The following is a 16871-nucleotide window of genomic DNA, read 5'->3' as shown; positions in this document are numbered from 1 at the left end:
CCAATATACCCATATCACGTGACAAACATTAACCAATAGGAGGGAAGCACGGCTAACTACGTTGCAATCGTTTTCTTTCAAAACGCCCAGCCAAGGAATTCTATTCTGTGAACCAAAAAAACCTGCCTTCTGCTGTCACCAGCAACCCGACAATGTTGCAATAGTGGTATTTGCTGTTCGAGCAAAACTTATCTTGGCACAATTTTGAAATCTAATACACTCTTAAATTTCAAATAATTCTTCACATTTTTCTGTTTTAAGTAAACGGTTTTTGCGCTTGATCGGTTGGCATATTTTTCTTTAGCTCCACAGCTTACTTATTAAGGACAATTAGAGGATTGGGGGTCATTAAAATGTTGCTGTAAAAGTACTGTTAAAAGCATTTTTTTGTTTAAAGTAGCCAACTATTAACATTTTACCGTAAAAAAGTTAAACTTTTGCGACCGTAGAGAATAACTAGCATGAAGGGATGTCTGATAATATCGGATCGTAGCCGATACCCGATACCAAGTAGCATCCGTAATCGTCCGATATGACGGTGGTATCGGTGCCAATACAAAACTAATGTTTTATAGGAATTCAGGCATGATTTTGATTCTCGATTTTTATGTTGAAAGGTAAGTTTATCAAAAGTATTAGGTCAGTAACTTGGGGTAACTGGAATTCTGAACGATAAAGACAAATTTATCCAAACATACTGGAAAAAATTGCTATTTTAAACGCTTCAATTTCATGCATTTTGCTTGTTTGGGCAGAGTAAGGACTTCATTTGGTATCGACTAAAATAGGTTTCCTCCTAAATATCGGGTATCGGAATAAACTGTCAAGTATCGGGCGTCCTCATTAGCATGTGTTTAACATGTTTAAGTCGTAATGCCCATAAAACTATTTCTGATGTTATGCAATTGTCGTTATTGTGTACATACGTCTTTTGTTGGGGCCGGGTTTACTAATAGAAAGTTAACGCAAGACTGTGTTTGCAAGTTCTGTTTGTTTGTTAAGTCATACTTAATTAAAGCAAATTGCACTAAATAGGGCTACTGGAGGTTATGCCGAGGAAGTTTTGAAAAACCAACCAACATCTTAAGCAAATGATGATGTGTACAACAACATATTTAATAAAGAACAACAAATTTTCGTGTCACCTATTTATAAATTTCATACAAAAAAGAAATAGGTGTTTTTTAATTTTTGTCGCAGATAGTTTTTTTTTACATTTAAAACCACTTTTCGTTTTGATATGTTGGAAAGAATTTTAAGTTTGCAACATGCGCATACTTTGCGACACTGATTACGTATTAAAATAAGTGATAAATTTTAACACCAACGTTGTCCGATTTACATACCCTTTTAACGTATTTGTGAAGTGCAATAAAATAAGTTTGACAAACTGACAATGTCTGATTGAATGCGCCAAAATACTGATATATGTTTCACTTAACAAGAACCGTTCATTTACAGTTTATTTTCTGTGTGCTATTTTTTAAACTAAAGTGTTAAAATATTTGTATTTGTGTGTGTACTCGTACATTTATATGGCCAGTAAAAACTGTAATGTCACAAATCATATTTAATCATCTTAAAGTGTTAAAATGTGATTTGAACGATCTGCGCACATAAGGGTACTCTTCAAACTTGGATCAGCGACCTTCAAAAGTCGAACTGGCCAACATCAGTATTTCTAAACAGAGATTTGTGCGCAAATTTTATTATTTTATAATGCATTAGTGGAGATAACGATGGATTCATTTTGGGAATGATCGACAATATCAGAACCGATATCCTAAACCAAGTTATAATATCGCTTCCTGTTCAATATTTGGGTGGCAAAGGTTCACATCCTATAGCAAATTAATGTGTGCACTTTAATGGAACACCTTCCTAACCCGTTAAGTTTTGCAAAAATACATTTGTTCACCTTTAAAGGGGAGTAACTCAATTATGTTGAAATTTAGTTTATGGTGAATCAATGAAAAACGAATCAAAACCAGAGTGACTCAACGTACGTATATAGGGCAATTCAGCAAGTAGCTGTAGATATCGCCATTTCTCGTAAAACCGTTAACGCTCAACAGCAAACATCGGTGCCATAATTTAGAACCGACGGTTGAGCAATAAAACGAAGCCAACAGTAAATCGCGCTAACTTTACAAAAGAACCAACGTTACTTTGCAACATGCTGCAATAAATTTCTCGGTACGGTAAATGTCCAATCAAAGCCAGAAAGGCCACGTATTGGAAGCTATATTTTTCCTAAAAGCATCATAAAACCCAAAACATCCAAAAGTTACGAGGTTCTATGGAATAAATCGTTACTTTATGTGCTCTCGTCCCGGGAACGCCATTCGCAAGCAACAATGACAATGTAAATTTTGGAAGAAACGTGCGGAGTAAGTTGCGCAATAACCCTCTCGCCAATAAACCCATATCACGTGACAAACATTAACCAATAGGAAGAAAGTACGACCCCTTACGTTGCAATCGTTTTCTTTCCAAAACGCCCAGCCAAGGAATTTTATTCTGTGAAACAAAAAACCTGCTCTCTGCTGTCACCAGCAACCCGACAATGTTGCAATGGTGGTATTTGCTGTTCGAACATTAAAACTTATCTTGGCACAACTTTTAATATTGAATAAACTCTTAAATTTCAAATAATTTTTCACATTTTTCTGTTTTAAGTAAACGGTTTTTGCGCTTGATCGTTTGGCATATCTTTCTTTATCTCAACAGCCAACTTATTAAGGACGATTAGAGGATTGGGGGTCATTAAAATGTTGCTGTAAAAGTACTGTTAAAAACACTTTTTTGCTTAAAGTAGCCAGCTATTTACATTTTACCGTAAAAAAGTTAAACTTTTGCGACCGTAGAGAATAACTAGCATGCAGGGATGTCCGATAATATCGGATCGTAGCCGATACCCGATACCAAGTAGCATCCGTAGTCGTCCGATAATGAACGATCTGCACACATAAGGGTACCTCAAACTTGGATCAGCGACCTTCAAAAGTCGAACTGGCCAACACCAGTATTTCTAAACAGAGATTTGTGCGCGAATTTTATTATTTTATAATGCATTAGTGGAGATAACGATGGATTTACAAAAGAAGCAACGTTACTTTGCCACAGGTTGCAATAAATCTCTCGTTAAATGTTTAATTAAAGCCAGAAAGGCAACGGTTTGGAATTGAAAGCTATATTTTTCCTAAAAGCATCATAAAACCCAAAACAACCAAAAGTTGAGGTTCCATGAAATAAATCGTTACTTTATGTGCTCTCGTCTCGGGAACGCCATTCGCAAACAACAATGACAATGTATTTTGGAAGAAACGTGCGGAGTAAGTTGCGCAATAAACCTCTTGACAATAAACCCATATCACGTGATAAACATTAACCAATAGGAAGAAAGCACGACCACCTACGTTGCAATCGTTTTCTACCACAGCAGCTTTATAATAAATTGCAAAGCCAAAAAGGTCGAGTAAATCGACATCATCTTGATTAAGACGTTTCGATACGTCTTTATTCGATAAGTTTCGATATGAAATCATACGGTATCAATATAGGAATAAAATGTCAAGTATCGAACATTCTTGTCCACCAGTAAAACTCAATTTAAAAAATTAAAACCCGAGTAGCAAGTTGAAGCAGACGTTCGCAACAAACAGCTTTGAGTTTTACTTGTTGAGTAAATTCGAATTCTTGCTATTCGTAATGACAATTACATTTACCACTTTATTATCAAAAAACGTGATAGAAAAAGCGTTATCTGCTTCTGATAAAATCACAAACGTTTACTTGTTATAGAGCATAATGTTTGGAGGCTGTACTTCAAAAAATACAATTGTTTTGTATTTGTTTGTGTTTCAGTAAAATAATATACAATAAAAGCAGGAAGCCAATCAGTTGTGCAGTGTTTAAGAAAAGTTTATGCAACACATGTTTGAAATAGATACTTGTGCTACGGCATACTTCACAAGTTGGAGAAAACATAAATTTATGTGATTAGGCCGAAAACAATCAAAATAGACAAAATTGATTAAAATCATTTTTTTTAAATCAATATTTTTTTCAATTTACAAAGACAAAACTTTAGCGTTAAGGAGTTTATAGTTACCCCCAGTTGCTAACCTTCTTGTTTTGAAATACAAACAACCTTTAGCAGAAATAATTTAAACATTCCTTTCACGAAATAATCTGTAGTAAAATGTTTAGATTTAATTTTAACGACAAACGTCACACGATATTTAAGTAATTTATTTTGTAACAGGCTGACTATTGTATTTGTGGTACACCCATGGTCTTGTTACGCGAATTTATATAGGATAATCAGATGACGCTATATAAAGACAAATTGTATTGAAATCTCGACAAACTTTCGCACAATTGTGATTCATAAGGCCCGAGTAGAAAAAAAGATTGATTTTTTATTTAATACAATTTGTCTTTTATACTGGCTCCTGATTACCATATTTAGAATGAGAAAAATACGGCCATTGGCAAACGTTGGTGAATTTAGATGTAGACGTTACCAGCCCACAATTTCGTAAAGATATCGTCCCGGGAACGCCATTCGCAAATAACAATGACAATGTAAATTTTGGAAGAAACGTGCGGAGTAAGTTGCGCAATAACCCTCTCGCCAATAAACCAATATCACGTGATAAATACTAACCAATAGGAGGGAAGCACGACCACCTACGTTGCAATCGTTTTCTTTCAAAACGCCCAGCCAAAGAATTTCATTCTGTTAAACAATAAACCTGCTGCTGTCACCAGCAACCCGCCAATGTTGCAATGGGAGTATTTGCTGTTCGAACATTAAAACTTATCTTGGCACAACTTTTGAAATCCAATACTTGTAAATTTCTAATAATTTTTAACATTTTTCTGTTTTAAGCAATAGTTTTCTGCGCTTAATATAGGTTGGCACATTTTTCTTTATCTTAATAGCTTACTAAGGACAATTAGATGATTAAGGGGCAATTAAATGTTACTGTAAAAGTACTGTTAAAAACACTTTTATTTTGAAGTAGCCAAATATTTAAACTTTGCATCTCTATTAGCATGTGTTTAACATGTTTAACTCGTAATTCCTATAAAAACCTTCTCTGAAATTATGTAATTGTCCTTATTGTGTACATACGTCTTTTGTTGGGACAGGGTTTACTAATGGAAGGTTAACGCAAATGTAAATTCTGCTTTGTTTGTTAAGTCATGCTAAATAAGGAGACTGCACTAAATAGGGCTTCTGGAGGTAATGCCGGGCAAGTTATAAAAAATCTACCAAAATCTTAAGCAAATGCTGATGTATACCATAACATATTAAAAAAAAATTGTGCTCTCTGCTGTCACCAGCAACCCGACATTGTTGCAATAGTGGTATTTGCTGTTCGAGCAAAACTTCTTGGCACAACTTTTGAAATCTAATACACTCGTAAATTCTAATAATTCTTCACATTTTTCTGTTTTAAGTAAAATGTTTCTGCGGGTTGACATATTGTTCCTTTATCTCAACAGCCTACTTATTTAGGACATTAGATGATTGGGGGTAATTAAAATGTTACTGTAAAAGTACTGCTAAAAGCACTTTTTTGGTTAAAGTAGCCAACTTTATTTACATTTTGTTCAGTCATACTTAATTAAAGCAAACTGCACTAAATAAGGCTACTGGAGGTAATGCCGAGCAAGTTTTGAATAAGCTATCAAAATTATAAGCAAATGCAGATGTGTAAATGCGGATGATTTAAAAAAAAAAATTTCGTGTCATCTATTAATAAATTTCATACAAAAACGAAATATGTGTTGTTTTAATTGTTATCGCAGATAGTTTTTGTTTTTACATTTAAAACCACTTTTCGTTTTGATATGTTAGAAAGAATTTTAAGTTTGCAATATGTGCATATTTTGCGACATTGCTTACGTATTAAAATAAGTAATAGATTGAAACACCAACGTTGTCCGATTTACAAACCTTTTTAACGTATTTGTAAAGTGCAATAAAATAAGTTTGACAAACTGACAATGTCTATTTGATTGCGGCCAAACATTGATACAAGTTTTACTTAAATATATAAATCATGCCTTTCCCCTGATTATAAACAAGAACCGTTTATTTACAGTTTAGTTTTTGCGAGCTCTTTCTTTCAAACTAAAGTGGCAAAGTCTTTGTATTCGTGCCTACTCATACACCTGAATGGTCAGTAAAAACTGAAATGTCGTTAATGTTGTTCATTTTATCTCATTGCAAAGTTGCAGAAATAAATAGACAAAACGTTTGAACACCGGCTATATCACAAAACTTCACATTTCTATCGGATTATTAATGTATCAAAATAATCTTTCAAAAAATACAGCAATTAAACATAAAGAATTAGAATATTACAATTCTCAATTCTACACGCTGTTCTTATTGTGCTTGCCTGACAAAATTAAGTAATTGGCTGAACTTTGAATAAAACATGGTTTTACTTATAGTATTAAAAAAGGTTTTGCTGAAAATTTGACTGCTGAAAACAAGAAGTTCAATCGAATTATTCTGGCAAATTCTCTTTTCTCTACATGACTTTATAGCAGTGTTTCCTAACCGTTTTAGCGCTCGTACCCTTTGAGCTTTCATGAAATTTTCTCGTACATCCTGTCTACAATGGTCGACAGAAGTAAATAAAATTGACATAATACGAATTGTACGCTGTGTAATTATAACTTACGTGTTGAATGCATGCATTGACAATACCTCGATCAGTCAATTTACTAATGGCTATTTTGTTGTTGCTTTTCGTAAATTAACATATTTAATTCTTCATAAATATGCCTTAATAGCACATAACTTCACACTACATGACGTACCTCCTGTTTTGGTGCTCCGTACCACCAAGGGGTTCACGTACCCTGGTTAAGAACCCCTGCTTTTTAGCGACACAAAATGTCTTGCTTCACCATTTGACCAGCTTTGATTGTTTTTCTACACCTTTAAACGGGGCGGTTAACTTTTTTCTTACAACCAATAAATTTTCGCTCAGACTGCATGCCGCGTGACGTCATACACTTGTCGCGTTACCTTCAGTTCATGTCGCGTGTCGCTATAATAGTTACAAATGTTACCTGGTAGCACAGTAGTGACGTTGTTCTTTGTTTCCACAGGATAGCACAATGTGAACCCCGACTATCCAAAAAGTGCAATTGTTTGCTATGCATGTGTGCACATTTAGAACATTTATGCCATATGGTTCTGCATTTTCAGTAGCACCGACCCAACTGTTAAAAGAAAATATACACCTTACACCCTTTTTTTTCTCTTTTTTTGTATTCCATCAAACGTTTTACCTGATTTTGCTGCAAAATTCGCCAAGCCTCTCACATAAGATAAACATTTTACAAATTTAAACCCATTTCATATTTTGAAAACCCAACTATTAGCTTAATTCTAGTTTGCACACTAGATTGTTCGAGAAAAGTTCTCATAATTTCCTTGAATTATGACGTCACGTTATGACGTAAAGTAATTGTGAGTTCACAGTTAAAACATTAAGGTTGCACCAGGCAAACAAGGATCAATAGATAATTCTAGTCACTTATTAAAATTTTACTTAATAAAGCAAACTGCTGCTTTTAATATTAATCAAATATAAAAAAACTTTTAAATAAATCTAGTTGTCCAAGTCCGACACCAGAGCGCCAACTAGTGGGGTTACGGTTCTGTATCAGCCATAAACGCATTTTAATAACAGCTGACTCTTGATATAAAATATTAACTCCTTAAAGATGAACTTTAGTAAGACTTCGTTTATAATGAAGTTACGTGCTTTCAAACTTACATTCTAGTGGCTTGTTGAAATTTTGGAGCAAAAAGGGGCTAATTTTATTGCTAATCAAATTTAAATTAACTCTCAAATAAATCTAGTTGTCCAAGTTTTGCGCCAGAGCGCCAACTAGTGGAGTTTCAGCTCTGTATCAGCCATATATACATTTAAATAATAGCTTACTCTAACCTGAAACATCAACTGATAAAGATGAACTTTAGTAAGACTTCGTTTATAATGAAGTTACGTGCTTTTAAATTACATTCTAGTGGCTTGTTGAAATTTTGGAGCAAAAAGGGGCTAATTTTATTGCTAATCAAATTTAAATTAACTCTCAAATAAATCTAGTTGTCCAAGTTTTGCGCCAGAGCGCCAACTAGTGGAGTAGCAGCTCTGAATGAGCCATTATACACATATTAATAATAACTTACTCTAAACATTTTAATAATACCTCTAACGTGAAATATCAACCGATAAAAGAACTTAAGTAAGACTGCGTTTATAATGAAGTTGCTTTTAAACTTACATATTTAGAAAGCTTGTGACTTATCTATTGCTTTCGTTTAAAACACTTAAAAATACAAATGAGATTTGTTGTAATTGAAGTTGATTTAAACATTTGCACAATTACAAGCAAACTATGAAACCATCCATGGGTCCACTACGAACCCCACTTAGAGAAAATATATCCAGGAGTTGTTTTAATGGATTGAAAAATATTTTTTGGCTTGTGACGTATGCAATATTTGTAATTTTGACTAAATTAACTTTGTTCTAGTTTATCGTTTTGTAATAATCGCTTTTCTGCGTTACTCGGAAACGCGGCTTGCAGCGCGATCGGCCACTTTATAAAACGCGCCGAAGGCTTTATTATAGTCTATGACGTCACAATGCCAGGTAGCCGGCGTCGCGTGGAGGAAATAAAGAAGTGGGTTGAGGGGGTTCAGGCGGGGTCAGGTTCCTACCCCTGGTCCTGGTGGGAAACAAATGCGACCTGGAACATTCTAGAAGCGTGGAGCTGGAACAGGCAAACGCCTTAGCCAATCACATCGGCGCTGTGGGTCACGTGAGTTGTTCGGCTTGTGGTTCGGAGAAAAAGGTGACGTTGGCCTTCGACGAAACCTGCCGTAAGTTATTTAATAAGAGCTGATAAAAATGCCAAGTGGTTCTATCAGTACTTGTCCTATACAAAATTTGAGACGATTAAATTTAATTTTTATCTGAAAAAAATACTACCTTTTACAATTTTCCTCTTCTGTTTTGGCGGCTACATTATTTCGGCCGCGTTTGTGCCTTATATAAAGCGACATGACTTGATAAAAAGGAGCCGGCTGCTTTAGAAGCGGCCATTTAAACTGGCCAATTTATGTTGAGCAAAACAAATTGAAGGCGCCGAAGCAAACGCAATCAGTTTGGTGCAAAAACAATGGCCATTATTACTAGCTGGTTGTTTCTGATGATTTACTGACATTTAGTTGTTGAGTTTTGTTAGCTGGATGTTTTTGCAGCAGGAAAAATGATCAGGTAACTTGTGAAAGATGAGTACTGTTGCAGTTAAAAACGCTGATTATATTACGCGAAGTGATAGATCTTAATATGATAAGAGTCCTATAGCAGTTCAGTTAGTATTCCTTTATTATTGACTGTAAACTTTAGTTTTTTTACTTGACTGGTTTAGTCTAATTTAGAAACAGTATTTATGGGACGCATTGGAGTACGATGATTTGCATCTCGATTAAAAAGCATATTTGTGGTCAGGAATATAAATTTGTAGTGATAAAAGCTTATAGATTAAAATTTATAGACGTATTTTGCCTAAGATAATGCAACTGAAGTTAAGTTAAAACTCAAATCTTATGTTTCGTAACGCTTTACGATTTGTTTAGGGCAAACTTTAAGTGCAATAAATTTGGTGTGTTTTGACAGTATGTTATTTGTGTTTTGTTTACTTTAAGAAAAAATTGAGTGAATGAAATTAGTTCACCAAAGCTTCGTTGTTACTTACGTTGCAATTGTGTCGCCGCGAAAAAGGTTAAAAATGGCAAATAAAACAAATCTTTCACCAAAACTAAAAACTTGAAAATGAATTGTATGAATCTATAATGTAGCTTAAAAATGAATGTCAAAGCCTATACTTACAGCATGGCGAATTATTTCCCTAAAATTCGCGCTAAACTTGACACTAGTAATGACATAGGTGTTGCGTGAGATGCAGGTAATTTCTCACTTGAACGTTAAGAAGTTGATTCACTTTCAATCTGAACCCTGAAAGTCTGGGCAAACACTCACAATCACCTAATTTTAATAAGAACAGGTTATGCGATTGTTAAGCATTATTTGACGAGTGTTGAAGACACTAAGGTTAATGGAGGATGATTAAACTGAAGGTTGTGACCAGGGGAGAGAAGGTTGTGTTCAGGGGGAGAGAAATGAGATTATGCTCTCCAAACATTAACTTGCACCTGTTAACCGCAACCAAGCGAAGTAAATCTGGGTTTTTTTTAAACCAGAGGCGGCTAGACACCCGCGGTATATTTATGTAAATCTTTCGACTTGGTCAAGTTGTCCGTTTCAGTGGCGCAGCCAGCCGAAAAGTAGGGGGGGGGGGGCGAAAAGTATGAATTTTTTTGTTTAGCTTTTGTCTTTGTATTAAAATTAACTGCCGTAACGAACACAAATAACAATGTAAGCAAACCGTTTCGAGCAGCAACTGACGAAGTGTTAAACGCAATACTCAAAATTCGTTCACAGAGCAAAAACTGTCTAAAACTAGTAAAACTACATTAATGTATAGCAAACGTAATATTAACTCCATCGTTTGTGACGTAACAGAGCATGACAATTGAAGGTGTGGTATATCTGTGATCGACTGTTGTACTGCTCATAAATGCTAAAATAACAAATTATCAAGAGTAAAATATTTATAAAGTTTTGGATGGACCATGCCCTCTGAGGCTCAACCCTGGCTATGCCTATGCCCCGTTTGCCCTAAGTTATATTTTCAGGATGTTGTTGCTTTTAACTAGATCGCGATCATTTCTGACTTTGTATTACGTCACAATGCAGTTAAATTTGTTTTTTAAGTTTCCTTTTGTTTGTTTAATTTGCTTCACTGCTCTTCACTTTTTGTCCTATTTAGTTTCCTGCCGTTACACCTTTACGTTTTTATCTAAATAAAGTCTTTTAGAATAAATAGCAACTCAATTCTAAGTCAAGTTATGATTAAAGCATGTCAAATTGAAGTCAAGTCCTTGTCTGAAAAGTAAACCTTTAACATTAAAACTGGTAAACTCGTGCGAATATGAGGAAAAAATAACATAAACGCAACATATAGCAATTGAATTGTTTTATCTTCGAAAGTTAAGATAAATAACCAGTGTTGAATGACTCAAGTCAATGCATAGACCACGCGGTCCGTTTAAGAACTTGAATAACTTTGGCGGCCGCCGATTGATCGGGTCACGCGATACGAGCACCTCGTGCGCTCGCTCGCTCACGCTTCAAGTGACCGCGTTTTTCCAGGTGATTTCGTACGGCGGTGCCGCCAAGTGGCGACAAAGCGCGCAACGAGTTCGGCCGATGCTGGTGCCCTTAAGACACTGCTGTTTAATGAATTGACTTGACTTAAGTCTTTTCGAGCAAAATTACTTGCAGAGAGAACATTTTGGAAAGCCCTGATTAAAATCATGCTGAGGATCTTCTTACGAAATTCGTTCGATCCAATAAAAACGTTAAAGAAACTAAGTTATACCTGATTGCCACCACTGTATCCGCTAAACGCACTTTTTTTTACAAATGTAAAAAAGTTTTTAAAGACTTTCAACACCAATCGTTTTCTGGAGCCCACGCAATCAATAGTTTGCAAGGATATTTAAATATAATACCTTAGTACCCAATGCTTACTTCACCCAAGTTTCAAAAAGTGTCCAAATGAATTTATTGAATTCTTGCAAATTTAGCAATGAGCAATAGCATATGGACCAGCATTACGTTAAGGAAATGCGGGAAGTAGACTAACTAACCTCATCTTACGCATTTCGTTTCCCCAAAAACCTCGTCTTAAGAAAGTAACTCTATGCATTCTTGTTTTTTATCCCTGGTTTTCTATTCTCCAACTCCATAAGCAGATTGGTAGCTAGGGTATTTTGCGCCCGGGGGCAAACTTTATAATTGGCGCCCCCTCCTTCATGTTTAATCACATTCTCTATTACGTTAACATAATACACCTTACTTTACACGGCAAAACAATTCAAATTTTAAAAGAACATTGTATTTAAAGAAGAAGTAGCCTCATTTTGGCATTTATAAGCCTCATTTCGGCGCCCCTGTACCTCGGCGCCCGGGGACATATGAATCCCACCGCCACCCCTAAGTTATGCCTGTGTCCATCAGACTTTGGTTTACACTTTTTAAGCCGGTGGTATTATTAGAAAGAGACTTTTTACGATTCGGTCATATTAATTGCGTTGCTGTTCGGTAAAGAACCGGAGTTCTTAAACTTTTTTAAAGCAGTCCACTAAAAATAATTGGTTGCGTATTCGGCTCAGCAAATGTGAAACTAAGGAATAATTTTTCCTAACTAAATTTTTCGTTATTCTATTATTTTTATTATACACTACGATTTTACCTCGGCATGCTTAGACCTCGAAAATTGGTCCACGTACCCCCATGAGTCCGCGTTTCAAAGTTCAAGAGCCCCTGGGTTAAATGTTCAGTTGTTCTTGTGATCAACAGTGTTTCTGAACCTTTTTTGTGGTTGCTACCCGAATACTATAGGCATAAGTAAAACAGCGAAGCTTTGGCGACCTAATTTCTCTTCACTCAACTGTTTTAAGCTCAAAGCGAACAAATCGTAAGACCCTTACGCTTCCAGGTTTTTGATATTAAAACCTTTACGCTTCCAAGAGTTTGACGTTAGCTCTTTCCCTTTTCATGTTTTCGACGTTTATATATCTTAGTCAAAGTGTTTTTTCGGGGTCGCATTTTAGCCGTTAAAAACTTAAACCCTGGGGATGAACCCTAACCTTCCAGAATTTTGACGTTTTTTCATCTATCTCTCCAAGAGTTGATATTAGTTGAAATGCCCACCCTTTAGAATTTTGACGTTTAAACTATTACCCCTTTCTTGATTTTGACGTTAAACCCTCTATCCTTTAAAGGATTTTGGCATTAAAAGTTAAAACTGTCACCCTTCCAGGATTTTACGTTAACAACTTTCGCCTTTTTAGTCATTGAAAGAGACATCTGGGTTAGGATTCTAGACCACCTTCGCTTTTGTTTATAAAATATTTATATATTTTTCTTAAACTAAAAATATATAATTTAATATGGTACCTGTAATCATTTAAAATACGAGAACTTGGCAAACAAAGTAAGCCAGATTGCCTCAGCTCCTCACAAGAAGACTTGCTTTCAATTGCAAGGCTTAAGCAGAATTCATAAATATATGGCTACAGATAACAACAGAAATTATTTAAATAAAAATATGCAAAAAATGCAAACTTACGTAATAATTTCAGGATGATAACGCTCTCCTTTCAACTTCGTATCTTGCAGTTTGATTTGTTCATTCCATAAAATTTGATGAAAAGTTAGTTCATCGTTTTTGCGAGCTAATAAAATCACTAAATGTTTGGAGGGTTTTTAAAAGTGTCGCACACTTAACTGGGGCATAGTATGCTAAATCAATCTTGTATATATAAAATACACTATAGTGTTAAAAGATATAACTCACTGCTTAATCTTCCTGTCTTACCTACATATACAACAATTTAAACAATAGCTTTTCTAAAATAGTGTAAAACGAAGTGTTTAATAGGAATGTAATTTCATTGCAACTTTTTACACCTTTACCTTTATCCATTATTATTTTGAAATCGTTAGACAAGTCTTCTTCAACGGTAACTAATTCATTTTCTTTTCTAAGGTAATTCTGGACTTCCTCATGTAAGCTTTTGATTCTGTTATAATACATAAAATACACAAGCTGTGCCTTCGCATTAATATAAAACATGCTAGAGACATCATTATACTGGCTAGCATGTCCTTTAGATTTGTATAAGTTTGCTTAAAACGGTGTTCTGGTTTTATTTTGCAGCTTGTACTTATTAGCATCTTTTAAATTTATGGTGCTCTGCACCCTTGATGGAAGATTGTGACCATACTGGACACGCTGGACTGGTGTCTTTCCAACTTTTTTCTCATATCGCTCCCTGCGTTGTTTTCTTAGTATAAATTTGGAATCAACCTCCTTGCAAGTTGAACACTGGTCCACACCTTGTACAAAAACCTTGCATGCAGAAGATCTAATGGAACATCAGTCTGTTGGTTCTTTACATGTAATAAGACTTGAATAATTACAAAAGTTGCTTACCGTTTAGCAATTATTGAAACTTCTGGTGATAGTTTCGGTCCACATGGGTTGGCCGCCACTGTTATATAGGGGGCAGTAATATCACACTCAAGAGTGACACCTTTACATATTTTGTACTCCAAAACAGAGTACAAAACATCGTAAATAGTGATTTTTGTAACATCAATAAGTCTGACATTACTTTCTGGTGATGCACCCCACCCATAATAACTGGCATATAAATTTAGGTTCATGTCGACTTGAACATGAAACTTAAACTGATCATGGCCATCTTCCAATGTAAATGAAACAAATTCAGATTCCACAAACTTCTTCCAACCATAGGGGATTTTTTGGGTTTTACCAACAAGATTAGCAAACGAATGATTTATGAATAGTTGGCAAAGTGCTTCTCGCCTTAGGAGCAGGTCGTTCTTTGGGTATTGAATTACGAATTTGTTTTATTGGCAATTGTAATTTTGGAATTGCTCCATTTTTCAATTCCCTTCTATTTCCTCCTAGATAATAGTAAAAAAAATAATATTAATTAATTTTATAACTTAAAAAGATTACCATTGAGCAAATGTCTAAAATCCTATTTACATACCAAATAATTTTCTTTTGATAAAATTTTTTACAAAACTTGCTTACTTGATATTATATCAGATGAATGGAAGTTTCTATAACAAATCCTTACAGCATCTCGTTTATATAAACCCAACATATGGCAGTCGTTCCGAAATCCTAATATAATCTATTCCAGGTTAGTAGCCCATTCAACTTGATCATTTTTACAAAACTTTTTGCAAGGGACATGAAATAGAGACACAAGAGGTGCTCTACTGTCACAGTTTGGCAGACAGCACATTTGTGACATAATTTTTCAATGTGGTTTAAAATACAAGTGGGAAGATTTTAGTATTTCTATCATAAAGAGTAACATTAGGATATAGTCTACTGATACATACTATTGGTACAACAGCGTTTATTCAGGAACTATTTTACAGGGCCAAGACACATTTTTGATTAGGTAGTCAACTTGGAGCCTGTGAGTGATTTCCACAATAAACTATTTACATAAATTGGAATTAAAATAGTTTCTTGAGAAAAAAATTGGGCGCTGGTCTAGAATCCTACCATTTTTTTTTACAGTAACGAAACGAATTGTGCAATAAAAATTGCAACAAGAAATAAATATGGGAGAATAAATATAATAAAAAAACACCCACCAAAACGCTCACCCTTACCCAAAGAGAAATATCACCCCTAGACAAAATTGTGGTAGGATTCTTCTTTGAATATTTTAATTTTGGCTCGCTTCGTTGTGCTACGATTTTGTTCTAGAATCCAACCACAGCGTTAAAACAATTATTAAAGCAAAGCACAGTATTTTAATCAGGGTGTTGGTTAGTGTTTGGTTGATGGCGTATCAAGTATTATTGTTATTCATTACCAATATTGCTGATTAACCTACCAAAGCCCAAACGCTAACCCGCACCACACCCTAACCCAAATAATGTTCGTTGTGGTAGTATTATATACCGCGGCTAAATGACTTAGCCTGAACTCAAATCATAGTTGAAAAGCCATGCCAATCTGTTCAACACTTTTTTTGGCGATCCTAGGCAAAAAGGTGCTTAACCCTGTACCAATCAGAGGCTATTGATGGCACAAACAGAACTACGAGTAAACGAGTCTACTCTAAACTTTGTTGTTTCTTCGTATGCATCAGAGCGTGACAGACGACCAAACAAATTCGCCATTTTCCCCAACTTTCCGCTCATTGGTTTAAATCTCTTTGAGTCATTTGACGTTTAAACCTTTTACCCTTCCAGGCTTTCGACGTTCTTCGTGAGCTGCAGCCGAATTTTGCGTCGAAGCTCGAATTTGTTTCGTGCGACCTTGGCGCTGAAGATCTTGGTTTGGATCAAGCTTCGAGGGAGATTCTACAGAAGAAGTGCCAGGTTTTCATCCACTGCGCTGCAACACTCAAGTTCAACGAACACCTCAGGTTAGGGCACTTAAGTTCAATGAACACCTCGGGTAAGTGCACTTAAGTATACACAACGTCTCAGGATTTCCGATACTTTGTATTTAATTACGATCTACTGTTGTTATTTGATATGTTCGGCAAAAGTATTCCGCTTTCAAAATAATCAAGCTACTGGGCGCTGGTCTAGGATCCCACAACGAACATTATTTGAGTTAGGGTCGGTGCAGCTCAGTGTTGTAAACAAGTCATTTTAAATTGAGTCCCAGTCAAGTCATTTGTAAAACAACTTAAGTCCAAGTCAAGTCATAATTAGAGCAAGTCAATTTCAAGTCATGTCCTTTTTTAAATTTGTATGATTATGAGCAACAACTGAACTAAAAAATAAGAAAAAACGCAACATATAGCAAGCAATTTGTTTTATGTGCTAAAATTTGGTTAAATAGAATTTTTATAAAAAAATCAATTTTATAAAAAAATACTTGAAAAAACGCTTCATTTTAACCGAAGTCATTTGTCCAAATAACTTAAGTCAAGTCAAGTCATTTGTCCGAAAGACTTAAGTCAAGTCAAGTAATTTTTCCCAAATGACTTAAGTCAAGTCAAGTCATTTTTCCCAAATGACTTAAGTCAAGTCAAGTCATTTGAAAACAGTGACTTAATTGCAGTCAATGACTTGACTTAAGTCATTACAACACTGGTGCTGCTTAGCGTTTGGGTTTGGGTAGGT

At 35.2% G+C, this 16871-nt stretch overlaps 1 protein-coding gene and 1 pseudogene across 1 annotated transcript in view; one reads left to right on the top strand and one right to left on the bottom strand.

The window, feature by feature from the left end:
• LOC146137387 (uncharacterized) overlaps positions 1 to 16871 on the bottom strand; it is a 255664-nt gene that overhangs the window by 131774 nt on the left and 107019 nt on the right. The gene's annotated exons all lie outside the window — the stretch shown is intronic.
• Positions 1 to 16871, top strand: part of LOC146137388 (fatty acyl-CoA reductase 1-like) — a 28832-nt pseudogene that overhangs the window by 5182 nt on the left and 6779 nt on the right.

Source organism: Ascidiella aspersa, chromosome 7 (genome assembly GCF_963924565.1).
Source record: "Ascidiella aspersa chromosome 7, kaAscAspe10.2, whole genome shotgun sequence".
Lineage (NCBI taxonomy): Eukaryota > Metazoa > Chordata > Ascidiacea > Phlebobranchia > Ascidiidae > Ascidiella > Ascidiella aspersa.
Note: the sequence above shows the minus strand (reverse complement) of the source record. Positions and strands in the feature narration are given on the sequence as shown.